General features: G+C 41.2%; 1 non-coding gene across 1 annotated transcript; it reads left to right on the top strand.

Annotated features, from left to right (window-relative positions):
- The first annotated feature begins 214 nt into the window (after nucleotides 1–214).
- Nucleotides 215–296, top strand: Trnas-gcu (transfer RNA serine (anticodon GCU)). The gene has a single exon. It is a non-coding gene; the product is annotated as a tRNA-Ser (tRNA).
- Nucleotides 297–14,165: the final 13,869 nt, after the last annotated feature.

The raw sequence follows: 14,165 nt of genomic DNA, 5'->3' as shown, positions 1-14,165 counted from the left end.
TGCAGGCGCTACACCTGGGCCATCCAAACGAGAAAGGGTCTCTTTTGGAGGAAGAAAAAAAAAAAACCAAAAACAAAAAAACACATATGAGGATTCCTTAAGTAGTCTTTCGGGTTGAAAGCTGATACCACCACACAGATCACAAAATCGAAGTTTGAGAAAGTCATCAAAACAAGACTTAAAGATGAAGGCAAAGGTAACAGCTGACGTGGGTGACGAGGTGGCCGAGTGGTTAAGGCGATGGACTGCTAAACCATTGTGCTCTGCACGCGTGGGTTCGAATCCCATCCTCGTCGGGCACCTCTATATTATGTCTTGCCAGATCCGAAATTACCCAAAGAAGTCACCATATTTCAGCTGCTAAGGCTGTGGATTGACCTTTACAGACGAAACAGCACAGCTTTTACTTCACAGGAGTTTCAAATTTCCTTACTTTTAAAGCTCCATTAAGAGTTTCTTTTTAAACTTTATGCTCAAAAGTAATTTCAAATTTATGGGAGATGTGTAAGAATAAGAATTGTAAGAAAGCCATACATACTTTTATAAGAATTTATCTGTTTGTTCTTTCTCCCCTGTTCCTCCACAGGCCCTTATTTTCTGGTTTGTTCTTCCTTTCTTACTGTCTCCATTGCTCAACACCCACCCCAGTTGCCAAACAAACAAACTAACAAACAAACAAAAGAATTAAGCGGCAAGTTAATATATCATGGTCCTTTCCTCTGAAGAGCTTATTTTCTAAAAGTAAAGATATTTCACTATAACAGAGTATAATTATCCATTTAATATATTTTCTTTTACATATGGTGGGATTGTTTGTTTTCATCATTCACTTGCATTCAAGTTTCTCTATTGATGCAGTTGTGGAGTTTATAGCCTCTCTCTCTTCACACCGGGATACAGGATGCAGGATGCAGGCTTGAAGAGGAGCTGTATGCCGTGCCTTAGCATCCTCGAGCCTCTAACATCTCCAAAGCACCCTTTTGTGTACCTCATGAAATCCACATTTTGAAGGTCACAGTCATTGCTCACTTAAGAAAGTGGAAGGTGGGCTGGGAATTTGGCTCAGCACCCAAGAACACTAGCTGTCTGTACCTCCAGTTCCAGGGTATTCCATGCCAACCACTTGGTCATACACTTAGTGCACACCCATACAATCAAAACATTCATACACACGAAAACATTTAAAAGATAAGGAAATAAATGAACCACTGCTAATTTGGGCTTTGTGTGATAGCTTCCTCCCCCTCAAAATTGGGTTCATGCTCTGCAGCCCCTGGAAGAATGCCGTATAAAACATAGACTCTTCCTTATCATAAACTTCATTAATATCATACATCAACAAGAAAAGATATACCACAGCCGTGATGGAAACTTAGATTTGTGAGGGGAATAATGCTCAAGTGCACCCATCCTTGGGAATACGGAATCTGAAGATACTCCATCTTCCCTTGTCACGACAGCTGGTTCAAATCACCACAGTCCAGCCAGTCAATATGTGAGCAGAGTTTTCTCCCTGCAACTAATAAGCAGCCTGACGGAAGACACTTCTAGGCCACCAAAATGTTTCCCATGATTTTTTTTTTTCATTCAAATTTGAGCTCTACTGAATTCCCACCTGAACTATATTTACTGTGTAGTGGCCAAGTGGCAGGTGCTTAGTTCCAGTGTTCCGCCACATTCAGCAGTCTGCCCCTTGGCAAGAGGCAGCTCTCTTAACTTATGTGCTTGTGCATCATCAAAAGAAGCTCAGGAAATCCTATTTTTTTCAATAATTTGTAATTTATTATTTCCTTTCATGATTTTGGCACTCAGATGAACAGATATGGGCAGTGACAGCCCATCAGGATGACAAATGAGTCCTCGTAATATCCTGTTACTATATCATTTTGGGATGCTCTGAATATTTGGCATTTCAAGTTCTACTAGGCTCAGTTGAATCTACACTAAGACCTGAAGTCACTTATTTCTTAGAGGGGACCCTTAAATAACCTGTAATATTAAAAACTGATACTCACTATCCAGATGTGCTCATTGTGTCTGTTGTATTTCTATGGTCTTTCATGAAAAAAGCTGTGAAGCCGAGCACGGTGGCACACACGTGTAATCCCAGTACTTTGGGAGGCAGAGGCAGGTGGAGCTCTGTGAATTTGAGGCCAGCATGGTCTACAAGATTAATCCAGGACAGCCAAGGCTACACAGATAAACCCTGTCTTGAAAACAAACACAGAAAGAAAAAAAAAAGCCATGAAATTTATATGTACATGCACAATTCGTGAACACATGAACAGGTACACATTGACATAATGTGAGTTCAGAGTACTTTACTAATAACTGGAGGATGTGGGCATCGATCCCACTACCTCTCACATGCTAAACGAGTACTCTACCATTTGAGCTAATCCCCCTACAAATTCAGGATATTTTTAATTCTAACCTGTTCCCACAAGGTTCTTTCATTACTTTTTATCTCCCTTAATTTCTACTTAATTTTTTTTCAGACAATGTATGTTGATAATATTCTTCCCTTTCCCCCAATCCCCATCTCAATGGTGTGTTCCTACTTCCACACTGAGAACGCTGTGTGAAATGACATCAATAGATCTACTTATGTGCTCTGTGATATACTATACCTAAAAAAGCTCTGAAACGGTCTTTTTTACATGACAGCAGGAAACAAATCAATGTTGAAAAGAAGATTTTTAAAAGGAGGATTTCTTCGTAGTTCTCACCTTCATCTAGGTACTGTGTTCTGTTTTCTTTTACTTTGATTTGGTGCTTCTTTTTGATCCCTTCATTGTGGCACAGTCCCCCCAAAATAAATTCAGCTTCGTTTCTTTCATTTTGCTTGTAGTTTTGTCATTTCTGTTCTTCCCATTCCAATCCTCAGAGAAGTGTTGTTCTTCCATCTTGTTCTCATCAACACTCTCCCACACAACTGACCTCGATATTCCCTAATAATCTATGGGTGTCCTTCTCTCCCTTCTTTCTTGTATAACAAAGGCATTCACTATAATATGATGTTTGACACTTTCAAGTTTCCTTCACTTGACGAGTTCACTGAAATTGTTCCACAATCAGCTTACAGATGTCTTTTCTTCCCTGTTTTTGTTCTATTCCATAGGGCTCCACCATGTCGGCAGATTTATGACCATGTGCCTATGTACAAACATGTAAATTTAGCATAATATGTTAAACTGTTCTTATATGTTATTTGAGAATGTCACACAGTGGGATTTTGATCATATTCACCCCCAATTCTTCCTTGAAAATTATACCAAACAAACTCTCCTCCCCAAGGCTGAGGGACCATTCTCTAGAAAATGGAGGGGAAAGACTTTAGGAAGTAGACGTTGCTGAGCAGCAGAGATAAGCAGCGTCTTTTGGACATGCTAGGAAGGCTGTAATCATGCTTTTAAATTGGCTGTGGTTCCTTTCAGAGACCTGTACAAAATTAAGGTAGGCAGCTAGAGTTCTAGCATGGAGAGGAAGGAATTCATGAGTCCCCATTCCTAACTCAGGAGCTGCGGACAGTAACCAAAATACTTCCAGAACCAGTGAAGGAAAAGTTGAAGACTTGAGCCATATGCATTTCCACACAGTTGTCAGTCACCTGTTCTTCTCGAACGTATATCTAATTTATATTATATTACAACAAAGCAATAAATAATTCACAATGGAAATATCCTTTAAAGGAAAATAAAAGTGATAAAGCTGAAGTATAAGTTCCCTGTGACACTTGCTAACAGGGTTTGGTTGTTTGTATTTTCTGTTGTTTGTTTTTGTTTTTTTAGGTTCCTAAACCTGCATTGCCAGAGGCAACCATACAGTTTGTGAGAATCTAGACACAAAGACACCTACTCTGCAATAATCCTCACCAGCCCCCTGATAAGAAGTTGCTAGTACAGGTCATGGTGGTGCGTGCTTTTAATTCTAGTACTCAGGAGACACACACACACACACACACACACACACACACACACACACACCCCGAGAAAAGAAGTATTGCTGACACAAAGCTGACCAGAAAACCCTTAACAGTAGATTATCAGGGCGAGTCTAACGGATTACCATCAATGTTCTAAATTCTTGCACATCTCTTTGGACTTGTTGATTAAGTAGTGTCTACAAATCAAGACAGCATTAGGAAAGATCTCAAATCAATCACTTGCCACCATTAAAGACTTGCAAGATGAAGGAGTGGCAGTCTCTACCCCACTTCCCTCTAACTCTCCTGTTTGTCCTATAAAGAAGACAGATGGCTTGTGGAGAAGGACAGTTAACTATTGAACATTTGAACAGTGACTCCAATTGCAGTAGCTGTGCCAAATATGATATGGTGTCTGTACTCCTCCAAGGTCTCTGCATCAGCCCCTAGCCCCACGCTCCTGCCCAGATTTCCCTAGATGATGACTACAAGCTATAAAAGGAAATACACCCTTTCCTCTCTCCCAAGTTAATTTTGGTCACTTTCATTCGTTTGTTGGTTTTATTATTGCAGCAACAGAAAACCTAACTGAGAGAGATAACACTGAGAAAATTTTATCTGTGTGTGGACCCTCCTTCTTGGAGATTGAACACTGGTTACGGTTCACGGGGCGGGGGGGGTGGGGGCCAGGGGGAATCTCCTCATCCTCTCTGAACAAGGAAACAGATGACTTTCCACAATCACAGAATGTTTCAAGTGCTGTCTCAAAGTTACCTTGAACCTAGTTGACCCTGGAAGGTAAGAGGCAAATATTTTCCCTTTCAGCTCCTCTGACCACATAGTAGAAGCTCCAAATATGTTTACTAGACACCTAGAAAGTCAGTTACAGCAGTCTGGTGCTTTTAACTACAATATAATATCTTGAAAAAGCTTGGGTTGCTTAAAAAAAAAAAAAAAAAAAAAAAAAGCCCAAACACTTCTAAGGTTGACCAGAAATGCATTTTTGTTCCTTAAGCAAGTTCTTGTAATCTCTAAGAGCAGACCTGTAGTCCCATTGATGAAGGCAGATGTTTGATATCACAATATCAAATTTTGGCCTTAGAAATTTTAATATGATCTCTAAGTCTCGTCTTTTACATATCTTAAATAAATTGCTCAAACCTTCATAACTTGCATAAGATTTTTAGCTTTTTTCCCCCAATTCTGAAAGTATCTATGCATCTTAAGATTCACACAAAATCTTTAAAATTTTTTGCACCCCACTAACACTTTCTTTTACTTACTGGTTTTCTTTCTTAATGCCACAAAACACGATAACATTAACAAATAAACTTACCATCAGTTGTGAGAATTTTTTTCCATAGTAAGGGGACTGACCAATGACTATTCTCTCTTCCCAATGTCCCAATGACAAGCAAAAGTTTAATTCTGTCAAAGTTCACTCTGGAGAATTAGCGAGTTTATTTGGCTTACTTACAGAGTGCATTAGTAAGGGGGTGACTTTTGGGAGGGTGAGTCTTCACCCATATGTATGAGGACCTCCCCATAGCTGCATAGCTGAGGCCCTCTCTCCCTAGTCTTCTGCAGCATACATTCACTAGATCCTTCCAAAAACCATAACACCACATGTGATTAGGGCAGAATCATATGCAACTGGCTGGGAGGGGGCTTGATAGTCCGCTGGCCTTAATTACCCGCTCCTTCTATGAAGGAGAACCTACACTCACCGAGCACAGCGGTCATGGTCTTTTATAAATAGCCAGAGCTGATTTTATGAAGGTGGACGTTGTTTAACTTGCAGGATGGTGCTGTGCAATGCAAGCATAATAAAAGAAAGCTGTACCCAAACTACATACAGAGGCTGGTATAACAAACTTATATCTCCTGTGTACATACTGTTCAAGTATGAGGCTTTGCAGGATATCTCAGATGAATCTTACAGAAAAGACAGGACAGTCTATGCACAGTACACTGAGGAGTCTACCATACCACTCTTTGGTTTTGCATGTGAGGAGCAGAGGCAGAGAAACAAAAGATACACAGCAAAACGTCATCAAATTGATGTTCTCAACATCCAGCGTGATGATGCTGAGTTTGGGCCCAGTGGCATGTATTAAATCATGGCCCTTGAGAGACTGAGGCAGGTGGATTTCTATGAGTTCTGGGCCATCCAAAGCTATATAAAGATACCCTGTGTAAAAAAAAAAAAAATACCCTGTCTCAAAAACAAAAATACTGTAATGTTGGAGTTACTGAGCAACTATTTTTTGACCTAGGACCCTCTTTATTCTCTCCATGGATGAGCTCACTCTTTTAACTACTGACATCACCACACAGGACATCAAAATTTGTAAGTTAAATCATTAGTGACTAACACTGAATCATCAATAATGCATTGGTATCACAGTAAGGAAAGAAAATAAATGCACTTTCCCTTGAACTCAAAGAGATCCTCTTGTCTCTGCTTCCTGAGTGACAGAATTAGAGGAGTGCAGCACACCAGCTTTTTAGGCATTTTTAGGTACCTAATAACTTACTATGATGGGCATCTCATCTCTCCAGTGCAACGACCTTTATACCTTTTGATCATCTTCCTTTTTCTCACATTGTCCCTAACCAAACTTAGGTAACCACCCATCTTCTTTCTATGAGATCAATTTCCTAGGCTCCTCATATCACAACACCTGTTAGAATGATGATTAACAGAAAGACACATCAACAAACAGATTCACAAGACAGCCTTCAGGAAGGCACTGATTCAGACTCATGCAACAAACAGGACGGAGGACATAGAGAGCATGAATTAAAGAATTCAAACCTGGACTCTCAATAAAACGACTCCACAGTGAAATGCTGTTTTTATTTCTTTAATGCAACGCCAGATATAGATGACTTGTAGTTAACCCTAATGCCTTAATTCAGCCAGTGAGATAAATAAAAGAATATATCATATACACAAAGGGTATTATTCTTTTATAAAACTGAATCCATTGATTGACATTGAATAGTTTGATAGTGGCAAATGGCTGGGCACAAAATACCTTCTAATTTGTATGTATAGATTTGTCCAAATGAGTCTTATTACCTATTGGGTTGTGCACTGAGAAACTGAGAACTAAGATCAATGAGAAACAAAACACACACACACACACACACACACACTACAGCTGTTTATGAGACAAAGTACTTGATGTTGAAGGGTGACCCTCTGATATCTTAAACTTTATAAGGTCATGAGTGAGTAGCAATGAGCGTCCATAACCAAAAAGGATCAAACTGACAGGAGCACCTGCCTTTGTCAATGTCTAATGTGAGATCCTTCCCAGCTTGACTTGGGGTGACCAATGTCTTGGAAGCCTATACTGCAGTTCCTTGGGTGTGTCTGCAAATGAAATCATACAACTTCAAAATAAGTCCCCTCCTTCTTATAAAGAGAGCAAGTTGTAGGACAATGTAATGATTCGGTGAGGCATGGATATTGGCTCTTTTGCGGCTGAACCTCTAGTGAATTCCCTTTAAACATTCCCTTTGATCACTTTACGCACATTTATAATCTTTAAATCCATATACATTTCTCAACCTAGATAAAAGGCAAGCATGATAGCGCTCAGGGTGACTTGCTCTTTTATAAAAATGTTTTATGTACATGGGTGTTTTGCCCATGTTTGTGTGCCTTGTGTGTGTGTGTTGCCTCTGTGGGCCAGAAGAGGGCATCAGATCCTCTAGAACTAAACTTACGGATGTTTCTAAGCCATCATGTTGGTGCTGAGAAAAATCAAGGTCCTCTGGAAGAGTAGCCAGTGCTGAACCATTTCTCTGGGCCCCCAATTTTCCTTTTAAAAGAGAGCTATTAATTAGGCTGCTGAATTAGGAAAGCTACATTATAATTTACCACATGCAGTCTTGGATTAAGTACCTGTAATCTAAGGAGTACAGAACACAGGAAACAATAAAACCCAAATGAATGTAGAAACGTCCGGCATCGCCCTTTTCTTTTCCTTAGCCCGTTTACACGACTGCAACTGAAAAGCATCATGATGGCAGGAGTACTCAGGGGATAGTGGGGCAGAAACAGGAACAGACAACAAACATGGAACAAAGGAGTCTTGAGGAAAAAGAATACTCTGTGTCAGTTAGAGAAAAATAGAGTTGGAGATCCTGGGCAGAAAAGGCAGGCCCTGAGGCCCAGCATAGCCTGAACTTCCTCTAGCTTCCCACCCAAGCAGGGTGATTCCTCTTTGCCTCCAGCTGTTATAACTGCCCACTCTCAGCAGCATACCTCTCACCTGGCAATCTATCTTTTAGGTTCTCTTTGGGATGTGTCTTCCCAAGTTCCCCTGGGCTACAACAAATTCACAAAGGCTTTCCAAGGAGCTAGCCATTTCACAGTGCCAGTTCCTTTGTTCCAGTGTTGAAGGCACACAGCTGGGAAAAAAACCCTCCTGTCCCATCTAGAAACCAGTAAATACATCATGTAAAATAATGTGTCAAAATTTAAACAAAATAAACAAAGAGAACCTACCATGGAGACCTACTGTTACCTCTAGGTCTGATATAAAAAGGTGTGTGGTGATCCCTTTGGGGGATCAGTTGTACTGGAGACTGTTATGAGTACTGTCATTTTGGCTCCTGTCTATGAAGTCTCATGGCCTTCACCACCTTCATGATGTCACTAACCAAGGTGCACTATGTCATATGGCTGTCTCAATATTGATGGCATCACTAACCAAGATGGTAGCCCAGTCCCATGGGTGCCTTCTCCATCTTGACAAGGTAGCCAGCCAAGATGATCACAAAACACATGGTTCCTTTTTGCTTATGGTGAACTCAGCCCTGTGATGAAATGAGCCTATACCTATGAGGTCCCAAGTCCCTGTGGGATGCACGCATCTCACAGATTCAGTGTGGACAGTCACTCCCCCCCCCCCCGCATTTGAAAAGACAGGAGTTATGTTAGCTTATAGGCCCAAAGTAGCAAAGACACATGATGGAACTATGCAGTCTCCACACAGGAAAGATGAGTCCTTATGTCTTACCACACATGTACTCTAACTGTGGTTACAAGAGAGATGTCATCTGGAGCTTCATTTGACTTCCCCCAGCTCCTAGGCACCAGTCCTGGGAAAGGAATCCTCAGGCCATTTTGTCCCACTTGAGCATCCCCTAGACTTTTACTTTTTCTTACTGCCTGTTTATTAAACTTACTCATTCAAAACCGAAAGTCCTATGTAGTCATAAGGTTCCAAGGGGACAACAAAATGTGTTCAAAGAACTGTAAAGCTAGAAATGTAAACTTAGTGGTCATCAAAAGTGGGGAGTAGACTTACATCCTGATCATACGTCATTTCACCACAGAATATTTACAGCTGAAAGGAAAGGTGTGGGCATAGGTTACTGTGTAATTCAAATACTGATTTCTGTAATTCCCATTATCTGGTTCCAAATCTTGTTCTGAGAATCTCCTGTCCCAATGTTGTGTAAACTCTGTTCCTCAATGGTCCACTGACAGCCAATCGCTGAGAAAGGGAGAGAAAAGGGCTGGACTTGCTGCCAGCCAGAGGAGGAGGGGTCAGAAGAGGGAGCCAGGGGATTCAGAATTGGGCAAGAGCTCCAGCAGACACCAGCAAAGAGAGCCCAGCAGAAAAGCTTCAGAGTGTAAGTTTCCTGGGATGTATGCTGGGAGGAAACCAGATTAGCTTTGAGGATTAGGATAGAGTAATAACTGCTCAGTTCTTGTGCTGTGGAGCTAATTATTTAAAAAAAATATATATAGTCTTAATTATATGTATGATAGCCAGATTAAGAGAGACTCAGAGAAACAAACACAGTTAGGTGAAAAATAACTGTAACAGTACTGCTAGCGTGGGTCATTCTCGCTCTGTACAGAAAAAGCATCCCACTGTTTTAATGGGTAATTCACTCCCGCTCTCCCCTTCTCATCAGTACTAGGTGCTTTGTAAATGAGGTGGAGCACCAGAAACAGATTTTCAAGGGTAAAATCAGTGTCATGTTACTCAACGGCATTAGCAAAAACTCGTTGATAAAACATAGACTCAACAAGGTGTGAGTGGACACAGCCATGCATGCTGTATAGCAAAATATCACATAAGCCACGAATCTGTGCCCTGAGCTATGCATAATGTCAGATGGTGTGAAGATACGTTAAAGAGGAAAAGCAAACAACAGAATGTTTTTTTTAAAAAAAAATGATATACATTCTTTAATCCAACATAGTAAAAAAAAATAGCATTTTAACACTAATTAACTAGTCATCCTTCTAATTAACTAGTTAACTTCTAATTAACTAATTAACTAGTCATCCTTCCTGGGCTCAACGGTAGCGACAATGAATGGATACACTTGAAAGACCCCCGCCTCACCCTAAGTTAAACATAGCTAACGCCATTTTGTGGGACACCACTGTTTTGAGAAACTCTGTAGGCTAGGTGGGGAACTGGAAAATTACTGAGAAACCCAGCTGTGTCATGTCTGCGGTCAGGCTGCCCCAGTCGAGCTAAAAACAGTTTGTGTTAATCACCCTCATGAGATATCTGTGAGATTGTTCCAGTTGAGATAGGAGTCCTAAGGAAAACAACAGGTGGCGGGCCAAGTTAAGGGGGTCATCATGACCGTTTCGACCACCCAGTTCCTGGAATCCTGGTATCCCTGCCAAACTCTGACTCAAACTGTGGTCTCATGTAAATGTACCAATCAGCCCCCTGTAACCATGCTTCTCGCTTCTGTACCCGTGCTTCTGCTCTAAAACCCTATAAAAACCCCAGCTTTCCACCCAGGGGGCGCGCAAGTCCTCCGAGAGACTTTGTCGCCCCGGGTACCCGTGTATTAAAATAAAAGCCTCTTGCTGATTGCATCCGAACGCCTGGTCTCGTTGTTCCTTGGGAGGGGGTCTCTCAGACGGAAGATACCCTCCGGGGGTCTTTCACACTGAGGTGTAGGTCTAAAGTGCTTCCCGCTGCTGCCTCCACACACCCTAAAACAGTACATTTCATTGTCTGCTTTCTTCATTACACACTAGCTTCAGACCCCAAAAAGTCTGTGTGAAGAAATTGTTAGAAGTATTCTTCTAATATTCATTATAAGAGAACAAAATAGTTCCCTTTGAATGCTTCTATATTAAATGAGCCTTTTGACTTGACTAGATCTTCCAAAATAAAGAGCTAAAATATTTTTTTTTTGTCATTTGTTTTGTTTTGTTTTGTTTCTGAAACAGGGTCTTTCTATGTAGCCTTGGATGTTTTGGAATGCTCTATGAAGATCAGCTTGGCCTTGAACTCACAGAGATCCACCTGCCTCTGCCTACAGAGTGCTAGGATTAAAGGTGTATATCACCATGCTCAGCTTTTTTTTTTAAATCAAATTTAATGAACAGTTAAAGAATAAAACAAACTATAAAGCACTTTTTATAAGTTTTGAGTTCAATATTTAGCAACAGAGAGAGAGATGAGAGAGAGAGAGATTGATGCCTGCTTATGGTTCTTCATATTTGTGTATTTGTGAATGGACATCATTTACCCTGAATATGCTGGTTTCCCCACTAAAAGTCTTAACTACCCTCCTTAACCCATTAATGCCCCAGAAATGGCCTGGTTCTTTTATTCGTCATCCAGGGATTCCAAGAATTGGTCTCTGCTCCACTCCTGGATTCTGTTAGTATCAGACTTGTTCACCTACTCTAGACAATACGTAAAAGAAAGTTGAACAGACAATACAAAGGCATGTGTTGTTCTCGGAGTCACTGCAGAAAGTCACAGAAGAGACTTGTCCCCACTCAAGACATCTTTCTTGGCCTCTGAGGTCCAGCTCCATCTTCCAAACAGACACTTTTTCCTAAATATCAAATGGATTAAGACCTCAGTTAAACAAGAACATGTTTTAGTTTTCTGGAGCTCAACTTAATTTCTACTTTTGGAAATTGGGAAAGTCAAATCACATATTCTTGAAGGGCAATGTTAGTGATCAAAAGACTGAACTTTACCCTTTAGGGCTGCATACTTTGCTTAAAAGAGATATTTAACAAGTCTCTTTCTCTGAAGACACTGCACTGACTAACAGAATTTCTCAGGGGCTGGTTCAGGTTCCTTATGCCCTGATTTCTGTCTGGGAGTCTTGCTGACTCCTCAGGGTCCAGCTCCTCTTCTTTCTTCTTTTAAAATTTTTAAAAATGTTTATTATATTTAACCAATTTTGCATGGACTACTGTGGGCATGTAGAGGACAATTATTGGAAGTTTTTTGTCTTTTTGTCTGTCTGTCTCTCTCTCCCCCATCTCTCTCTCTCTCTCTCTCTCTCTCTCTCTCTCTCTCTCTCAAGACAGGGTGGTCTCATGTAGCTCTGGCTGTCCTAGAATTCACTGTGTAGATCAGGCAGTTTGGCCTCAAGATCAGCTGGCCCCTCAGTGTCCTGGGATTAAAGGCATGTGACAATTATACTCAGTGGTTCGCTGGTTTGCTCCTTTTAACATGTGGGTCTTGGGACTCAAATTCAGCAACTACCCATTGAGTCACCTTGCCAGCCCCTGACCACCTTCCATTGCTCCACTTCTCCAGAAGAATCTTTCTCATTTCCTAGCTCTCTCATTGTCCTTATCTCATTGTCTGTGCCTTTCAGAAACTCCATTGAAGCCTTTGGGAAATCAAATCCAGTAAGATTCAAGAGCCAATACTTTTTAGTTTATTGTATGTTTCTCCAAGGAAACCCAGGATACCCCAGCTGATTGAAAAAAAAAAAAGAATAATATAAAAGTATATATTGGTGTATATATATGACAGTCTGTACTTTGAATTCATGGCTACAGGCATTGTCATGTAAGACGGTGGGTTGAACCCTGAGAGGTGGGGATAAACTTGGAGTCTGGTATCAGAGTATGCCAACTGCTCGTGCTTTACAGTTCCCTGCAGTTGTGGAATAAAGCTCAAACATTAGAAAAGAAACATTCACTACTCTAAGGGACCAACTGAGGAAATCCCAATCAGAGCCTTTTCCCAAATTCAGCTCTTTATTCTTTCCTCACTGTAGAGTTTGTTTGTTTTGAGACAGAGTTTCAACTATCCCAGGCCCAGGAACATGTCCTTGAACTTCTGATCCTCCTGGCTTTACCTCTGCAGTGCTGGGATTATAGATGTATGCTACTTCCTGCATGTAGTTTGCCAATGCTGGGGATAAAACCCAGGACTCCAGGCATTCTAGGAAAACACTCGCCCGACTGTTACATCGCCAACCCCCATCTCACATTTTTAATGTTTTTCTGTTACCCAAAAAAAAATCTTACATGACCCCAAGTCCCCAGTCTTTTCCTATTTTACTCTCTCCTCAAATGACAGGCAGGGTAGTCTAAAACCCAAGTGTAGACCCATTTCCACACTGCTCAGCCTGTTTCCACTGCTACCTGCTGTTTTCAAGATGCTGTTCACATTGTAATGCATATTTTAGTCATGTCCACCGCCTGCTTCTGCTCCCTGAACCTGGCTTTTTGGAAGTGATCTCAACACATCTTAGGGACCCTCCTCTCCTGTCTGAGCACATGCTTTGTGACTAGCCTGCATTAAGATTATCCATTTTGGTTACGACAATACACTGGCAGGCAGAATTCAAGTCTCAAGTCAGTCCTGGTCAAGATAATCTTCTTTCCACTCCCTTTTCTGGGCTCTTGTCCCTTGTGTTAGGATCTCTGGCTATTTAAAATTCCACAGCTAAATTGTGATTCTCCTAAATAGGAATTGTTCTTGACCAATGAACAACCAGGACTGTGCAAGGCACACAGTTATTCCAAAGAGCAGTGAGTAATGTCTACTGCTTTCTGTCATCGTGCAATAAGATATTAATCTTGGGAGTGTCTTTAAGAATTGAAGCTGAGCCATGGAGTTGACTCAGTGGGTTAAGGCACTTGCTGCACAAGCCTGGTGATGGCGCTGCAGCCCCTAAAACCTGAAACTCACATGGTAGAGGGGGAGAAGAAGCTCACCAAGGTCATCCCCTGACCTCATCACATGTGCCATGACGCACTTGCCCATGTACACGTCATGTGGTAGCGATGTAAAAACCTTTTTAAAGTTGAAACTGGACCGAGGATGTAACTAAGCAGTAGGGCACTTGCCTAGCACTTGTGAGGTCCTGGATCCAAGCTCCCATATCTCCCATCTGCGCAGGTAGATAGACAGATAGATGGATGGACGGATAGATAGATAGATAGATAGATAGATAGATAGATAGATAGATAGAT

The sequence above is a fragment of the Psammomys obesus genome, unplaced genomic scaffold, assembly GCF_907164565.1.
Source record: "Psammomys obesus unplaced genomic scaffold, mPsaObe1.curated_primary_1811, whole genome shotgun sequence".
Classification (NCBI taxonomy): Eukaryota; Metazoa; Chordata; class Mammalia; order Rodentia; family Muridae; genus Psammomys; species Psammomys obesus.
The sequence above is the reverse complement of the archived record's forward strand: the minus strand, read 5'-3'. Positions and strand labels throughout refer to the sequence as shown.